Raw genomic sequence first — 16324 nt, forward strand, 5'->3', positions numbered from 1 at the left:
TCTTCTGTGGTGGTTACAGTGACCCTGAATGACTGGGTTCTCTTTGTGCTGACCCCCACACCCCCCACCCCCAGGAGGTTTCTGTTGGTGGGTGGGGCAGGCAGTCAGGTCCGCCTGCAGCCCCTTGCTGGGGCTGCCATTGAACTGCTGTGTGTGTGGGTATCTTCTCCTCTCCCCAGGGCAAGAGTACCTCTGGAGTGGTGCTGGACCCCCGTTGAGGCACCATGAGGCCTCTGTGGAATCACTCTGGAGGGAGACCTGTGGAGTGAGGCAGGTTGGATGGGACAGTCTTCAGGAAAACTCAGTGGCAAGGCATGCTGTTAGCAAAAGCTAAGTGGTGAGGGTTCTGTACTGGTTTCCGCAGGTGTCTGTGTATGTGGGCTGGGGGAGCAGGGGAGAGAAGAGACACCATTAGCTCTTTTGTTCTTGAGAAGTCTCCTATAGATCCCCCCGCCCCAACCAGTTCTGAGATTAGTAAATACAACTCCTTCCCCACAGGCCCTAGGCTCTTTCCAAACTGCTGTTTCTGTGCTGTATCTGGACGGGGTTGTTTGTCTGTTATGCTGGTCTCTTTAAGGGTGGGGACTCCATTTCCTATTGCTCTCCAGCTCTGAGTTGGGCCCACTGATTTTTAAGGATCCTGATGTTAAGCCCCATTTATGCAACACCCACAAAGTTAAGCCCCTCTGGTTTTTAAACCAAATAAGGACTTGTCTTCCCAGTGTAGGTACTTCTATATCTGGGCTGCCTGGTTGTGGGGTCTGTTCCTCTCCCTGCTTCTGGTGTCCCTTCCATTGGTGGTTGGCCTTACAGATTGGTTGGATCCTGACCACATCTCCACCCTTCCTACCCATCTTCAATGTGGCCTCTATGATTTTTCTGAGTTACACTGATAGGATTGTTACCCTTGGCATATCTCCTGTTAGCTCAACTTTTATGCGTGAAAATTCATGGACGTTTCAAAGGAAGTAGCTGTAGCGGCCCAGGGCAGGCTGCCCTAAAATGAACTACTTCAGCATAAAGGTTATTCCGAAGGTAAAAAGTTATTCTTAAAGGCAGTCAAGACCCTATGGGGTCAAGAGAAATTTTTGTTCCTCCCTTAACTACATCTAAGAGCCTAAATTGGTAGTCCTCCCCAGAATGAGCGTTATTAGCAGAAATAAATTTTATCTGAGTGAGCCGTCTGTATGGCAGGTAAACATCTAATTATCCTCTTTCTCTGCCTGCCTCTCTGCCTACTTGTGATCTGTCTGTCAAATAAATAAAATTTAAAAAATCGTAAACATCCTATTACCAAACAGCTTCTCTCATCACCCTGTGAAGTACAGTCCTTTTCTCTGAAATCCCAGACCCTCTACCCTTTTCTCCTTAGTTCAGAATGACCTAGTCACCTCATTTTGCCTGTCTCTGAACTTTGCGTGTCTGGGTAGGTTCCCCATATGTATACCATTAAATTTTATTTTCTGTTAATCTGTCCCATGTCAATTTTGATTCTTAGTCCACCTCGGACCTTGAAGGGGACAGGACTTGTTTCCTGACCGTTTCTATCAAGGGTATCTTGGTGATTCTCTGGCATTTGCTGTTCCGTATCAGTTGTGGCATATACAATTTGCTCTTCCATATGCATTCATATAAGCAAAACTTAGGTTTTTTGGGTTGTTTGGGGAAATTTCTACCGGGGTTTCAATTGGAGGTGCACTGAATCCAAAGATCTATGTAAAATCTGCTATCTTTGAGATTTCCTACCCATGAACATAGTATGTTCTATTTAGGTTTTTAGTCTTTCCAAATAATACTGTTTTTGCTCCCCTCTTGAGGTTTCATACCTTCAAAAAAAATAATGTAAGTAATTTTTTGTTAATGTAAGTAGTATTTGTTTCTAAATACATCTTCTAACTGGTGCTACTATGTTGAAATGATTGCCTTTTGTATATTAAAATAATTTTTTTCATTCCAATCCTTTTTTTTCTTCTCCTTGTCTTACTGTGTTGGGTAGGATATTAAGGATACTCTTCAATAGGAGTGATGGCAGGTGCTTTTGTCTTGTTTCTGATACAAATGAAAACTCAGTCTTGTCTCCATTAAGTATGAAATTTGCTTATATTCTGGATGCTGAATTTTCTAATGCTTTCCCATCTATAGAATTCTATATGGTTTTTCTCCTTTCATTGTGAATTTTCTAGTATGCCAATTTTACATTCCTTAGATACATAAAACTTGCTTATGAAATACTAATCTTTTTGAAAACTGTTGTATTGCTGAGTTTATAATGGCCTATACTTTTTCTTTCTTACTGTCCTCACTGGAATTGTATACCAAAATTATGCCATCTTCATGAGTTCCAGAATATTTCTTTTCAAAAATTCTCTGCAATTATTTTTTTAGAAGATTGGAAATTTTCCTTTGATGTTTTATAGACCCTATAGCCCCAGAGTTTTCTTTGTGGAAGAATTTAACTATTGTTTCAATTCCCCTAATAATTTTTACTATCTTGATAATCTATTTTTACTTTTAATACATCATATTTAAATTTTAAATATTGGCATTAGGAGCACCTGGGTGGCTCAACTGGTTCAACATCTGCCTTTAGCTCAGGTCATGATCCCAGGGTCCTGGGATCAACACATCAGATTCTCTGCTCGGCAGGGAGTCTGTTTCTCCCTATCCCTGCCACTCCCCCCTTCTTGTGCTCTCTCTCTCTCTCTCAAATAAGTAAATACGTTTTGGCATTAAGTTATTTATCTCTTTTGAAATGTCTACAGTTTACTCATTCCTGAAGTTTATTAGACTATTTTTTTTAAATCCACCTTGGCAGTTTTGTCAATGTTTCAAAAACCCTTCCGTTTCGTAAATCTTTTCTAATTGTATTTGTGTTCTATTTTATTAGCTTTGGCTCATTCTTACTACATTCCTGTTATTTTTCCTAACTCCTCAAAGTGTAGACTTAGCTAATTTTACATATTTTTTTCTAACATAAGTTTTTAAGAATGGCTTTAGCTTGATCCTAAATTTTTTTTTCATTATTCATTTAATTTGTGCTGTTACATTTAATACCTCATGTCTCTAAAACACAATGGTATAGGTATTTTCACATTAAAGATGCTTAATTTTAATCTAATTACTGTGTTGTACTTAGGCTTATAAATTCTACAATGTGATAAAAGTAGTGAATGAAGGAAAGTACCACTGTTAAAACTTCTACACTCAATTCCCTTTCTTTCCTCAGAATACTCAGGTTCAGTATGTCACAGGTAAGTGTGCACTTACTCTCATTTGATTAGTATCAGCATTAACATTCATTATTAGGAAACTCTAATTTGTTTCCCTTGTTAGCTAAAAATATTAGTTCTGCCTACCCCCAATGAATTTGGGGACCACTCATGTGTAGCAATAATTATCATCCAAGGATAAGACATCAACCCCCCCCCAATGCATTTTGTCATTTTGGGGAAGAGGCAATGTTTATAGAATAAAAGCATATTTAAGATGGCTTTTGTTTTCCAAATATATAATTTTATCTTCCTTTAGTAATATAGACTATACAAAAGATTGACATCTTGACTGGTGGAAATTTGCAAAGGATGTCATGTACATTCCCCTTGAAAATCATTGCTATGTGAGAGGGGTAAGAGATTTTCATATTATGAGGCCTTGGTATTAAAAATATTGATCTATACCACAGAATGATTAGACTATATATCTTCCATCTTTACTTTGTAAAAATGCTTTCCCTCCACAGAACAGATGTTGTACGGTAGGTACTTGGAGGTCAGCTAGGCTATCTGCATTACCAAGTAGAAGGGGAATCATTATTTTTCATGGAATCTGAGCAAAATTCTATAGTATATATTCTCAGTCCTAGGAGCTTTTATAATCCCCTTCTCCACAGTTCCCCAATTCTTCATCCTCCATTCTTTTTTCCATCTAAATTAAAAATTAAGAAAAGGTAAGAGAAAGCCAATGATACACCAAGGGCCAAGAGGCACCGGTCAGGAAATGGCTTGTATTTTTCAATAGCTCATTCTTCAATGGATGTTACATAAAACAACTTAAATTCTTGGTGTTAGCAAATGTTTGAGGTGGGGAAAAAATCCTCTTACGTGAAAAATACCATATGAAGATACTTAAATATCTCACTTTTCTAATTCAGTTCCCACCATCAGAAATAATGCTTGAATGATTTGTTCCAGAAAACATCTCATGCATTTTAATCACTCTTATCATTTCAGAAGAAACGTTTACCAGCAAATATTGTAACCTACATGATAGACCAGTCATTCTAATTACACTTCAAAAGGAACAGAAATGAAAACCATTTACAGTAACTTCTATTACTCTTCTTGCTGCTCAAGCATGGAAAACAAGAGTTCCCCTTTCCACATCTGCTTATATAAGGGTCATGCTTCAGCAGAAACTTGTCTTAGTTCTTGAATAGTAAATACAAAAAGAACTGAATTTTAGACTCAATGACATGATTGTATCTGCTTGTGGTTAACTTGCATATTTCAAAAGAATCTAAAACCTACCAAATATTTCTGGTTGTCTTCTAGGCAAGAGTGTGGTGAATAGGTGTCTTCTTCTCGAAGTCTTTGGGCTCCAAAGTCCTGAAATGATAAATATATACATATCTATGAATTCTGGGACACAAGAGAAAGGCATCATGGACAGAATGCTAAGAATTGTCCTGCCCTAGAGCCCAAGTTCATCTCTGCATTAGATCATGAAGAGCCACCACTACAGATGGGCAGTTAACTCTTCTGATGATTACACAGTACCATAGTGCATGACTTCCAAATTCGGGAGATATTTGTCAAAATATGAATGTGCCCTCGAGAGTGTTTCCCACATAAGAGAATCATTTATCAAGCATGTCCTGGCAGCTAAAGGCGCAGAACTAACTGCTGCTTAAGAGGGTAAGCATTGCATTTCTGTCTCCTTTTGTCTACCAGCCTGACGATGGTGTGACCCAGTACACCTTTTTAAGATTCAGTGCCTTAAAGCTTAGAGTCTTAAAGAGACACTGTATGAGAGATTTTGATCTAACTTGTGATTTGTTGGAAAAAAGGAAGCCCCTCTATTTTTTTTCAAGTGCTTAAGGAGGTTGAATTTTCCAGAGTAAAATATTCCTCCATGTTTAACATAGCCAGAGGCCACCTTAATTCTTAATAACATTCCTGACTTTTTATTAATGAATTTTGAGGAATATGGCTATTTCTACTTTATTTAATACATAACCCTCCCTCCAAGCTGTTATTTACACGTACCTCCAACCAGATAGAACACTTACAGAATCGGGATGTAAAATTCATCATTCCCTTTTTTCCAACATCTCTTTCCACAATACATTTGACTACTACAAGACCTACCTGACTGTTCTTTACAGCATAAATAGACCTTTTAGTATACAAAACATATTTGACAATGTATTTTCAGTTTAAAAAAAAATAAGCTTAAGATATGGGTAATATTAGTAAAAATGACAGAGTAAGGACCTCTAAAAATTTTCTACAAAAGCAATGAGCACACTGGAAAAAAATGTCAATAACCTTTAGAAACTAATCAAAGACTTAAGCAAATTGGGAAATATGTTCAAGAAAAAATAGCCAAATCTTGGTATGAACAATAAGCTTTGTGGCATTTTAAGTCACCACCACCCTCTCCTCCAACTCTTTGGTGACCATGAAAAGCAGTAGCCCACAATCACAGCTAAAAACAGCAGCCTGGCAACTACTAGAGACAGCAAAAAAAGCTGTTTGTTTAAAACACAATAGGATAACCAAAAATCTGTGGGATAAAAGAAAAAGTTTCTTTTCAATCAGGTTTCGGTCTTCACCCCACTGAAAGTTTTTTTTTTTTTTTTTTTTTAATTAATTTGAGAGAGAATGAGTGAGAGAGGAGAAGGTCAGAGGGAGAAGCAGACTCCCCAAGGAGCTGGGAGCCCGATGCAGGACTCGATCCTGGAAGTCTGGGATCATAGCCTGAGCCAAAGGCAGTCGCTCAACCAACTGAGCCACCCAGGCGCCCACCCCACTGAAAGTCTTAATGAGACATAAAAATGTTCTGAAATGCTGTGGCCTATTCCCAGGACTCTAGAGGGCAATACAGATGCATAAAGTGGTGTGGAAGGCCAGCGCCATGCATAGGGAAGAGCTGAGAAGGTCTGAGGAGCTCACTCGGGGTAACCTTGAGGCTCCACTCAAGCAGAAAGTAAAGGCTAAAACAGTTGGAAACAGCCTTAAAGACCTGCCCCAATACACAAATAGAGCCCTTCTGCAAAGACTGAAAGACCGTGGTTCTAGGCATCTAAGAAAATCTGTGTCTGGGCGCCTGGGTGGCTCAGTGGGTTAAGCCGCTGCCTTCGGCTCAGGTCATGATCTCAGGGTCCTGGGATCGAGTCCCGCATCGGGCTCTCTGCTCAGTGGGGAGCCTGCTTCCCTCTCACTCTCTCTGCCTGCCTCTCTGCCTACTTGTGATCGCTCTCTGTCAAATAAATAAATAAAATCTTTAAAAAAAAAAAAAAAAGAAAAAAAAAGAAAATCTGTGTTCTTATATTGCTCACCATTAAGCTAATCAGAGAATTCAACCACACAAAGACTATATAATACAGGAAAACCCTAGATGTATAGCAACAAACTCCAAGAATGAGGAGACTCTGCTTTCCAGAATGGCTGTTATTTAAAATGCCCATTTTTTCTGTAAATAGACTAAACGCTCCAAAAGACATAAGATGATGGAATGGGTGAAAAAGCAAGACCCGTCTATAATTTCAGACCAAAAGACACATGCAGATTAAAAGTAAAGGGATGGAAAAGCATTTATTATGCAAATGGAAGTGAGAAGAAAGCCAGCATAGAAATAGATCAGACAAAATTAAAGGGGAAAAAAAAGACTATGCAGTTTCCTTTATCTCTTGCTATAATCAAAGGGAGCGATAGAACCAGAAGATCTACCAATTGTAAATATTTACATACACAACGTGGGAGCACCCAAATCCATAAAGCAGTTAATACCAAGGTAACTGATAGTGATAGAACAAAGCAGAGGCCTGTAACACCCCACATATATCAGTGGATTAATCTTCCAAACAAAATCAACAAGGAAACAATGACTTTGAATGACACATTGGACCAGATGGATCTCACAGATATATTCAGAACATTCCATCCAAAAACAGCAGAACACACATTCTTTTCAAGCGCACATAAGACATTCTCCAGAAGAGATCACAGGTTAGATCACAAAATAAGTCTCAACAAATTCAAAGGCTGAAATCCTACCATGCATCTTTTCTGATCAAAATGGTATAAAACTGGAAACCAATCACAAGAAAAATCTGGAAAGAGCATAAATACAAGAATGTTAAATGACCTGCTACTAAACAATGAATGGGTCAACCAAAAAATCAAAGAGGAATAAAAAAAAAAAAAAAAAAATGAAGACAAAAATACAATGGTCCAGGGCCCCTGGGTGGCTCAGTTGTTAGGTGTCTGCCTTCAGCCCAGGTCATGATCTCAGGATCTTGGAATCGAACCCCGCTTCGGGCTCCCCGCTCAATGGGAAGCCTGCTTCTCCCTCTCCCATCACGTCTCTGTCAATTAAATAAATAAAAATCTTTAAAAAAAAAATACAATGATCCAAAATCTTTGGAATGTAACACAATCTGTTCTAAGAGGAATTTTATAGTAACAGGCCTACCTCAAGAAGAAAAATCTCAACCTAATCTTACAAGTAACAGAGGTAGAAAAAGTACAAATGAAGCCCCAAACCAGAAGGAAGGAAATAATAAAGATTAGACCAGAAATAAATGATTTAGAAACTTAAAAAAAATAGAACGGATTAATTAAACCAGGAACTTTTTCTTTGAAAAGATCAATAAAATTGAACCTTTAGCCAGACTCATCAAAAGATCCAAATAAAATCACAAACGAGAGAAGAAATAACAAAAACCAGGGAAATACAAAGGATTGTAAGAGGAGATCATGAAAAACTATATGCCAACAAATTGCACAACCTAGAAGAAATGGATAAATTCCCAGAGACACATAACCTACTAAAACTGAAACAGGAAGACATAGAAAATTTGAGCAGACTGGTAACTAGCAATGAACTAGAAGCCCTAATCAAAAACTCCCTACAAATAAAAGTCTAGGACCAGGTGGCTTCACCAGTGAATTCTACCAAACATCTAAAAATGAATTAATACCTATTCCTCTCAAACTATTCCAAAAAATAGAAGAGGCAGGAACACTTCCATATTAATTCTGAGTCCAGTAACACTCTGATACCAAAACCAGATAAAGATACCACAAAAAAAGAACTATAGGCCAGTATCTCTGATGAACACAGATGCAAACATCCTCAACAAAATACTAGCAAATCGCATCCAACAATACACTAAAAAAAAAAATCACTCAGCATAATCAAGAGGGATTCCTGGCCTGCAAGAATGGTTCAATATTCGCAAGTCAATTAACATTCGATCCTTTCAGTAGATGTAGAAAAGGCATTTGACAAAATACAACATACATTCATGATAAAAACCCTCAAAAAAGTAGGTCTGAATTAAGGCCTTCTATGGAGAAACATTTAACAATGTACACACACAATGAAATATTCGGCCATGAAAGAGAGAAAATACTCGCCATTTGAAACAAGATAGATGAAATTAGAGCGAATAATGCTAAGTGAAATAAGTCAGGAAAGAAATACCATATGATTTCATGTATATGTGGAATTTAAGAAAACAAATGAGCAAAGGGAGAAAAAAGAAACCAAGAAACACTCTTAAGAGAGAACAAACACGATTAGAGGGCAGGGGCAGGGATATAGGTGATGGGATTAAATAACATAATTGAACAGTACTGACAAATGTACAGAAGTCAATGACTATTGTACACCTGAAGCTAATACAACACTGTATGTTAACTATAATGAAATTAAAAAATAATATTAAACAAAATAAACCCACTTCAATCAGGTTTTGGTCTTCGCTCCCCTTCACTGAAAGTCTTCTTAATGACATTTGCCTCCCCCCAAATCTCAGAGATTATATTTTATGTTTTCACTTAGAAATGTTGTAGTTTAATCCTTACATTTTGGTACATGATTATTTTGAGTTAATTTTGTATATGGTGTGAGGTAAAGCTTAACGTTCTCCCTTTCCCTATGGATATCTGATTGTTCCGGCCCCCTTTGTTAAAAAGACTACCTTATTTCTTTTGTCAAAATCAATTGACAGCATACGCATGGGTCTACTTATGGACTGTATTCTGTTCTGTTGGTCTACAAATTTTGACATTTCTTTTCCTTACTTTCTGTGATACTGTATTCTCCTGCTTTTCCTCTTTTTTCCACATCCTTCTTCTGGTTCTCTGCTTTTATAAATGAGGTATCAAGGCCTTAGTCCTAGGCCTCCCTCTATTTTTCTATCCACACACTCATCCTCCATCTAAGATTGGTAGGTGTTAACTAGAAAAAAAAGGAGTGGGAGAAGTGGAGAGAGGGAATGAGGCGGAAACAGAATAAAAATGTCTTAGAATGACACACATAGGTAGAGTCCAGGAGATGAGACAGAATATGATACACAGAAATGGAGTACAGCTAGTCTAGAATGTGAAGGAGGAAAGCATGAGATGAGGCAAGGCAAAGTTTAATAATAGTCTTAGAGGCACTGCCAAGTTTATACTTAAACCTGCAAGCAATGAGGAACTGACATATATAAAAAATATTTAATGGTTGTGTAAATAACCCTGCAGTCATTAAAATAAAGTTTGTGAAGGATATTTTGCCACTTTTGAAAATTCACATTATGTTTCATTTGGAAAACAAGATCTGTGTAAACTACATGAAATTTATATTTTAACATGAGCACTTTAAAAAGATTACAAAATGTACCAATTTGTTAAAAAAAAAAAAAAAAAAGACTACGGCACCTGCCTTCAGCTCGGGTCATGATCTCAGGGTCCTGGGATGGAGCCCCCATCAGGCTCCCTGCTCACCAGGGAGTCAGCTTTACCTCTACCCCTCTCCCCCTCTCCCCGCTGTACTGTCTCTCTTACTCTTTCAAATAAATAAAGTCTTTCAAAATAAATAAAAGTAAAGATCTATCCATTTATTTAGAGAGAGAGAGGGAGCAGGGGAGGGGCAGAGGGAGACAAGCAGATTCCCCTCTGAGCAGGAAGCCCGACATGGGACTGGATCCCAGGATCCTGAGATCATAACCTGAGCCAAAATTAAGAGTGGGATGCTCAACTGACTAAGCCACCCAGGCACCAAAATTACCAAATTTTTAACGGTAGCTATTCCTAAATGTTAAAATTGCAGATGGCTTCAATTCTTCCTTTTGCTTTTTTATATTTTCAAATTTTTAAAACAAGCCTGTATTAAATCTATAATACTTTAAAAAGCATTCTAGAAAGCAAACGTCCTATGTTTAGAAGAGGTGCCAAGTTACTGTGAAGAATAATGAAGCTGAGGGGCACCTGGGTGGCTCAGTGGGTTAAGCCACTGCCTTGGGCTCGGGTCATGATCTCAGGGTCCTGGGATTGAGCCCCACATCGGGCTCTCTGCTCAGCGGGGAGCCTGTTTCCCCCTGCCTCTCTGCCTACTTGTGATCTCTCTCTCTGTCAAATAAATACAATCCTTAAAAAAATATATTTAAAAAAATAGAATAACAAAGCTGAGCGCCATCACCACTGTAGCAGGGTAGGAGACCCACCTTCCATCCACCCATAAACATCAACAACAAGACATCTCTCCACAAACAGAAAAATTGCTCTGAGTTCAAGGTCCACTTCCACTTCAGCAAGCAACACAATGGAACAATGAAACCTGAGAACCACCACACAAAAGAGGAAGGAGAAACTGGATCGCTTTCCCAGCACCATCCCATCCCCCAGGTCCCCAAACCTTTGGGGGCACTGGACAAGGGACCCACTTTGGTCTCATCCCACCCAGAGGTGGAAAATGCTGTGGCATACAGAGTCAGTAGGAGCCCGGAAGAAGAGCAGGGCTACCAGCAGCAGCCACCAGCAGGAGTGACCGTGGTTCCCAGGGAACTGTTCTGCGGAGGACAGCAGTAGCTTTTGCCACTGAAGAAACCAATGACCAACACAACAGCATGGACCCCTACAGATTTCACCACTGAGGGTTCCCCTCAAAGGTTTTCCCCATCACAGCTGACAGCTACCTGACGCCCTTCTTGCTCTGTGCGTAATCTGGGCCACCCCGCCACCCAGAACAAGTACCTATGCAGTCAGCCAGCCCTGGCTTCTGTGGCTGTGAGAGTACAGATGCCAGCCGAGATGCTAGTGGCTGACACCCCACCACGGCATACACATCTGGGGCTAACTAGCCCCTCCGGCTGTGTACCCACATGCCCCTGGCCTGATTTCCATTGCCAACCTCCACCAGCACATGCACACCCACGGAGAGATCCCACAGCCTTAACAGTGAACACCAAATCCAGGGCCCTTAGAGCTGCCTGTGGTCCTGGCCCTGTCTCCAGGCGCTGGCCTGCACCACGGGTGCTCACCTGCAGCTAGCCCCTCCCACTATGCATGCGCACGCCCCCAGGCAGATTCCCATCACTGGCTGGTCTTGCTCTGCTGTGCCTGTAGGGTGAGTCTGCAGCAACAGAGTACGCGGTGACAGCCAGGACCCCCTACAGCTGCCAGTGTGCTTACAGTTAGCTGCGGTACCATGCTGCTGGCCCTGGCTACCAGCTCTGTGCCTGATCCAACCCCTGCCACTGCAAGGCATGGGTGGTCCCCACAACCGAGTATCTGTACATCACCAGTTCTGTTCACCTTGGTCCCTGGCCACTGAACCTGGAGGCACCGTTGAGGACTCCCAACAGGCCTTGGAGTCCCCGCAATCCCTCTGAAGTCCTTGTCTAGAACCATGTAGCTGTTGATGTCTTGGACCCCAGAAGCCTGAGCTGGACCATCACAAGCCCCCACATGTGGTTCCAGGGTTCCAACATGTTCTGGTGTGTCCCCACCCACGGGGTAAAGGTCTTTCCTAATCAAAATCAGTCCATAAAGTCTGGAAGAGATGACTGTGTCTTCAAATGTGCAGACATCTATACAAGGCTAGAGGGGTGGTGAAGAATTAGGGAAACATGCCGCCACCAAAGGAACACAGTAAACCTATAAACTTAATATAGGTAAACTTATATATAAATGTGTTAAGTATATGCCAATAGATATAAAGGGAGAAACAGACAATAATACAATGATGAGAGAGAACTTCAATATCCCATTTTTAACAATGGACAGAGCATCCAGACAGAAAACTAATAAGGACACACTAGACTTGAACTGTATTTTAGACCAAATGGATCTAACAGAAATAGACAAAACATCCCATCCAACAGCAGCAGACTACATATTCTTCAAATGCACATGGAACATTCTCCAGGATGCATCATATGCTAGACCATAAAACAAGTCTTAGCAATTAAAAAATACTGAAATGATACCAAGTAACTTTTCTAAGCACAATGGTATGAAACTAGAAAAGGAAGCCTAGGAAATGCACAAACATGTGGAAGTTAAACAACACACTTCTGAACAGCTAGTGAAGAAGAAATCAAAAGAGAAGTAAAAAAATATACCTCCAAACAAACAAAAAAGGAAACAATGAAACAAAACTTGAGATGTAGCCAAAACAGTCCTAAGAGGAAAGTTTATAGTGATAAACACCTAAATTAAGAAAAAAGAAAGATCTCAAATAAACAACCTAACTTTACACATCAAGGAACCAGAAAAAGAACACACTAAGCCCAGAGTCCAAAAGTTAACAGAAAGAAGGAAATACAAAGATCGGAGCAGAAATAAAGAGCAGAAAAATAGATAAGATCAACAAAATTGGGAATTGATATTATGAAGTGGTAAAACTGACAAACCTTTGTCTAGACTTACCAAGAAAAAAGGAGGACACAAATAATACTATAAATGAAAGAGGTGACATTACAATGGATACACAAAAACTACAAAGAATCATAAAAGGCATTTATGAACAATTATGCCAACAAATCTGGACGACCTACAAGAAATAAGTAAATTCCTAGAAACATACAACCTACCAAGACTTAATCAGGAAGAAATCGAAAATTTGAACATACCACTACTGAGCAATATTGAACCAGTAATCAAAAACCTCCCAAAAAGGACACCTGGGTGTGCGTTGGATAAGTATCTGACTCTTGATTTCAGCTCAGGTCTTGATCTCAGGGTCGTGGGTCCAAGCTCTGTGTTGGTACTTAAAAAAAACAACAACAACAAACCAAACCAAACCTCCCAACACAGAAATGCCCATGACCAGATGGCTTCATGGATGAATTCTATCAAACATTTAAAGAATTAATATCAATCCCTAACAAACTCTTCCAAGAAATTGAAGAAGTGGGGACACTTCTACATTCATTTTACAAGGCCGGCATTACCTTGATACCAAAACCAGACAAGGACACTACAAGAGAAGAGAACTACAGGCCAAAATCCCCAATGAATACAGACGCAAAAATTCTCAACAAAATACCAGCAAACTGAATTCAACAGCACATCAAGAGGCTTGTATATCATGTCAAGTGGGATTTATCCCTGGGATGCAAGGATGGTTTACCATATGTGGATCAATAAAGATGATAGACCACATTAATAGAATAACATAAAAATCACATGATCATTTTAGAAATGATGTGATGATGCAGATCATCTGCAAAAACACACTTGACAAAATTCAACATGCATTCCTGATAAAAATTCTCAATAAAATGAGTATAAAAGGAATGTAGCTCAACATAAAGGCCATAGATGGCAAGCCCACAGCTAACATCATACTCAAGAGTGGAAGGCTGAAATCTGTCCCTGTAAGGATCAAGACCAGGGTGCCTACTCTTACCACTCTTATTTTTTTTTTTAAAGATTTTTATTTATTTATTTGACAGAGAGAGATCACAAGTAGGCAGAGAGGCAGGCAGAGAGAGAGGAGGAAGCAGGCTCCCTGCTGAGCAGAGAGCCCCACGCGGGGCTCGATCCCAGGACCCTGGGATCATGACCTGAGCCGAAGGCAGAGGCTTTAACCCACTGAGCCACCCAGGCGCCCCTCTTACCACTCTTATTTAACATTGTACTGGGAGTCCTAGCAGAGCAGCTAGACAAGAAAAACAAATAAAAGGCATCCAAACCACAAAGGACAAAGTAAAATTGTCTCTATTTGCTGATGACATGATCTTGTATATAGAAAATCCTAATAATTTCACCAAAAATACTGTTGGAACTAATAAATTAGTTCAGTAAAGTTGCAGGAGATAATAACAATATACAAAAGTCAAATGCATTTCTGTACTGAAACAATAAACTACCTGAAAAATTAAGAAAACAATCCCATTTATAATAGTATCAAAAAGAATAAAATACTCAGGAATAAATTTAACCAAGGAAGTGAAAACTATTAAGACACTGATCACAGAAACTGAAGAAGACACAAATAAATGAAAAGATACTCCAATCCATGGATTGGAAGTGTTGGTATTTTTTTTTTAAGATTTTATTTATTTATTTGAGAGAGAGAGACAGTGAGAGCATGAGAGGGGAGAAGGTCAGAGGGAGAAGCAGACTTCCTGTGGGGCTGGGAGCCTGATGCGGAACTCAATCCGGGGACTCCAGGATCATGACCTGAGCTGAAGGCAGTTGCCTAACCAACTGAGCCACCCAGGTGCCTGGAAGTGTTGATATTGTTAAAGTGTTCATAATCTCCAAAGCAACCACCAAAATACCAACGGCATTTTTTTTTAAAGATTTTTTTTAAGGATTTTATTTATTTATTTGACAGACAGAGATCACAAGTAGGCAGAGAGGCAGGCAGAGAGAGAGAGAGAGAGAGAGAGAGAGGAGGAAGCAGGCTCCCCGCTGAGCAGAAAGCCTGATGTGGGGCTCGATCCCAGGACCCTGGGATCATGACCTGAGCTGAAGGCAGAGGCTTTAACCCACTGAGCCACCCAGGTGCCCCCCAACAGCATTTTTTTTTTAAAGATTTTATTTGTTCATTTGACAGATAGAGATCATAAGTAGGCAGAGAAGCAGGCAGAGAGAGAGGAGGAAGCAGACTCCCCACTGAGCAGAGAACCCGACACGGGGCTTGATCCCAAGAACCTGGGATCATGACTGGAGCCAAACACAGAGGCCTTAACCCACTGAGCCACCCAGGTGCCCCCCCAACGGCATTTTTTACAGAAATAGAAAACAACCCTAAAATTGGAATGGAACCCACAAAAGACCCCAAATGGCCAAAGAAGTCTTGAGAAAGAATAATAAAGCAGGAATTATTATCCTTCCTGATTTCAAACTATTATTTCAAAGCAATAAGAATCAAAACAAGTATGGTACTGGAATAAAAAGAGACACACAGACCAATAGAACAAAATGGAGCACCTAGAAATAAACCCAAACATATACAGTCAACTAATATTTGACAAGGGATCCAAGAATACTCAATGGAGAAAGGACAATCTCTTCAATAAATGATGCCAGGAAAACTGGATAACCATGTGCAAAAGAATAAAATAGGACCGCTAACCTATACTCATGAAATTATCATGAAATGAATTAAGGACTTAAATGTAATCCTGAAACTATAAAAACCCTAGAAGAGAAAAATAGACAAAAATGTTGATACTGGTCTTGACAAGCCTTTTGCAATATGACACCAAAAATACAAGTGACAGAAATAAAAATAAGTGGTACTACATCAAACTAGAAAGTTCTGCATGAAAGCAACTTACTGAATGGGAGAAGATATTTATAGATGACATATCCAATAAAGGGTTAGTATCCAAGATATATAAACTGATACAATTCCAAACCCCCAAAATAAATAATGCAATTAAAAGATGGGCAATAGGGGCACCTGGGTGGCTCAGTGGGTTAAAGCCTCTGCCTTCAGCTCAGGTCATGATCCCAGGGTCCTGGGATTGAGCCCCACATCGGGCTGTCTGCTAGGCGGGGAGCCTGCTTCCCTTCCTCTCTCTCTGCCTACTTGTGATCTCTCTCTCTGTCAAATAAATAAACAAAAAATTAAAAAAAAAAAAAGATGGGCAATAGACAGGGACGGACATTTTTCCAAGAAGACATCCAGATGGCCAACAGATACATGAAAAGATGCTCAATATCACTTATCATCAGGGAAATGCAAATCGAAAGTACAATGAGACATCACCTCACACCTGTCAGAAGGTCCAAAGTCAACCACACAAGAAACAAGTGTTGATGAAGATGTGGAGGAAAAAGGAACCCTCGTGCACTGTTGGTGGGAATGCAAT

At 39.8% G+C, this 16324-nt stretch overlaps 1 long non-coding RNA gene across 2 annotated transcripts in view; it reads right to left on the reverse strand.

Annotated features, from left to right (window-relative positions):
* Positions 1–221: 221 nt before the first annotated feature.
* The window catches only part of LOC116874224, a 42706-nt gene continuing 26603 nt past the window's right edge, over positions 222–16324 (reverse strand). For both annotated transcript variants that reach the window (XR_004383950.1, XR_004383949.1), the window contains exons 2-3: positions 4527–4604; positions 222–381 (exon numbers count right to left, since the gene is read on the reverse strand). This is a non-coding gene — a long non-coding RNA (uncharacterized LOC116874224). The remainder of the gene's footprint in view (positions 382–4526; positions 4605–16324) is intronic.

Source organism: Lontra canadensis, unplaced genomic scaffold (genome assembly GCF_010015895.1).
Source record: "Lontra canadensis isolate GAN:19392208 unplaced genomic scaffold, GSC_riverotter_1.0 scaffold36, whole genome shotgun sequence".
In the NCBI taxonomy this organism is placed as follows: Eukaryota; Metazoa; Chordata; class Mammalia; order Carnivora; family Mustelidae; genus Lontra; species Lontra canadensis.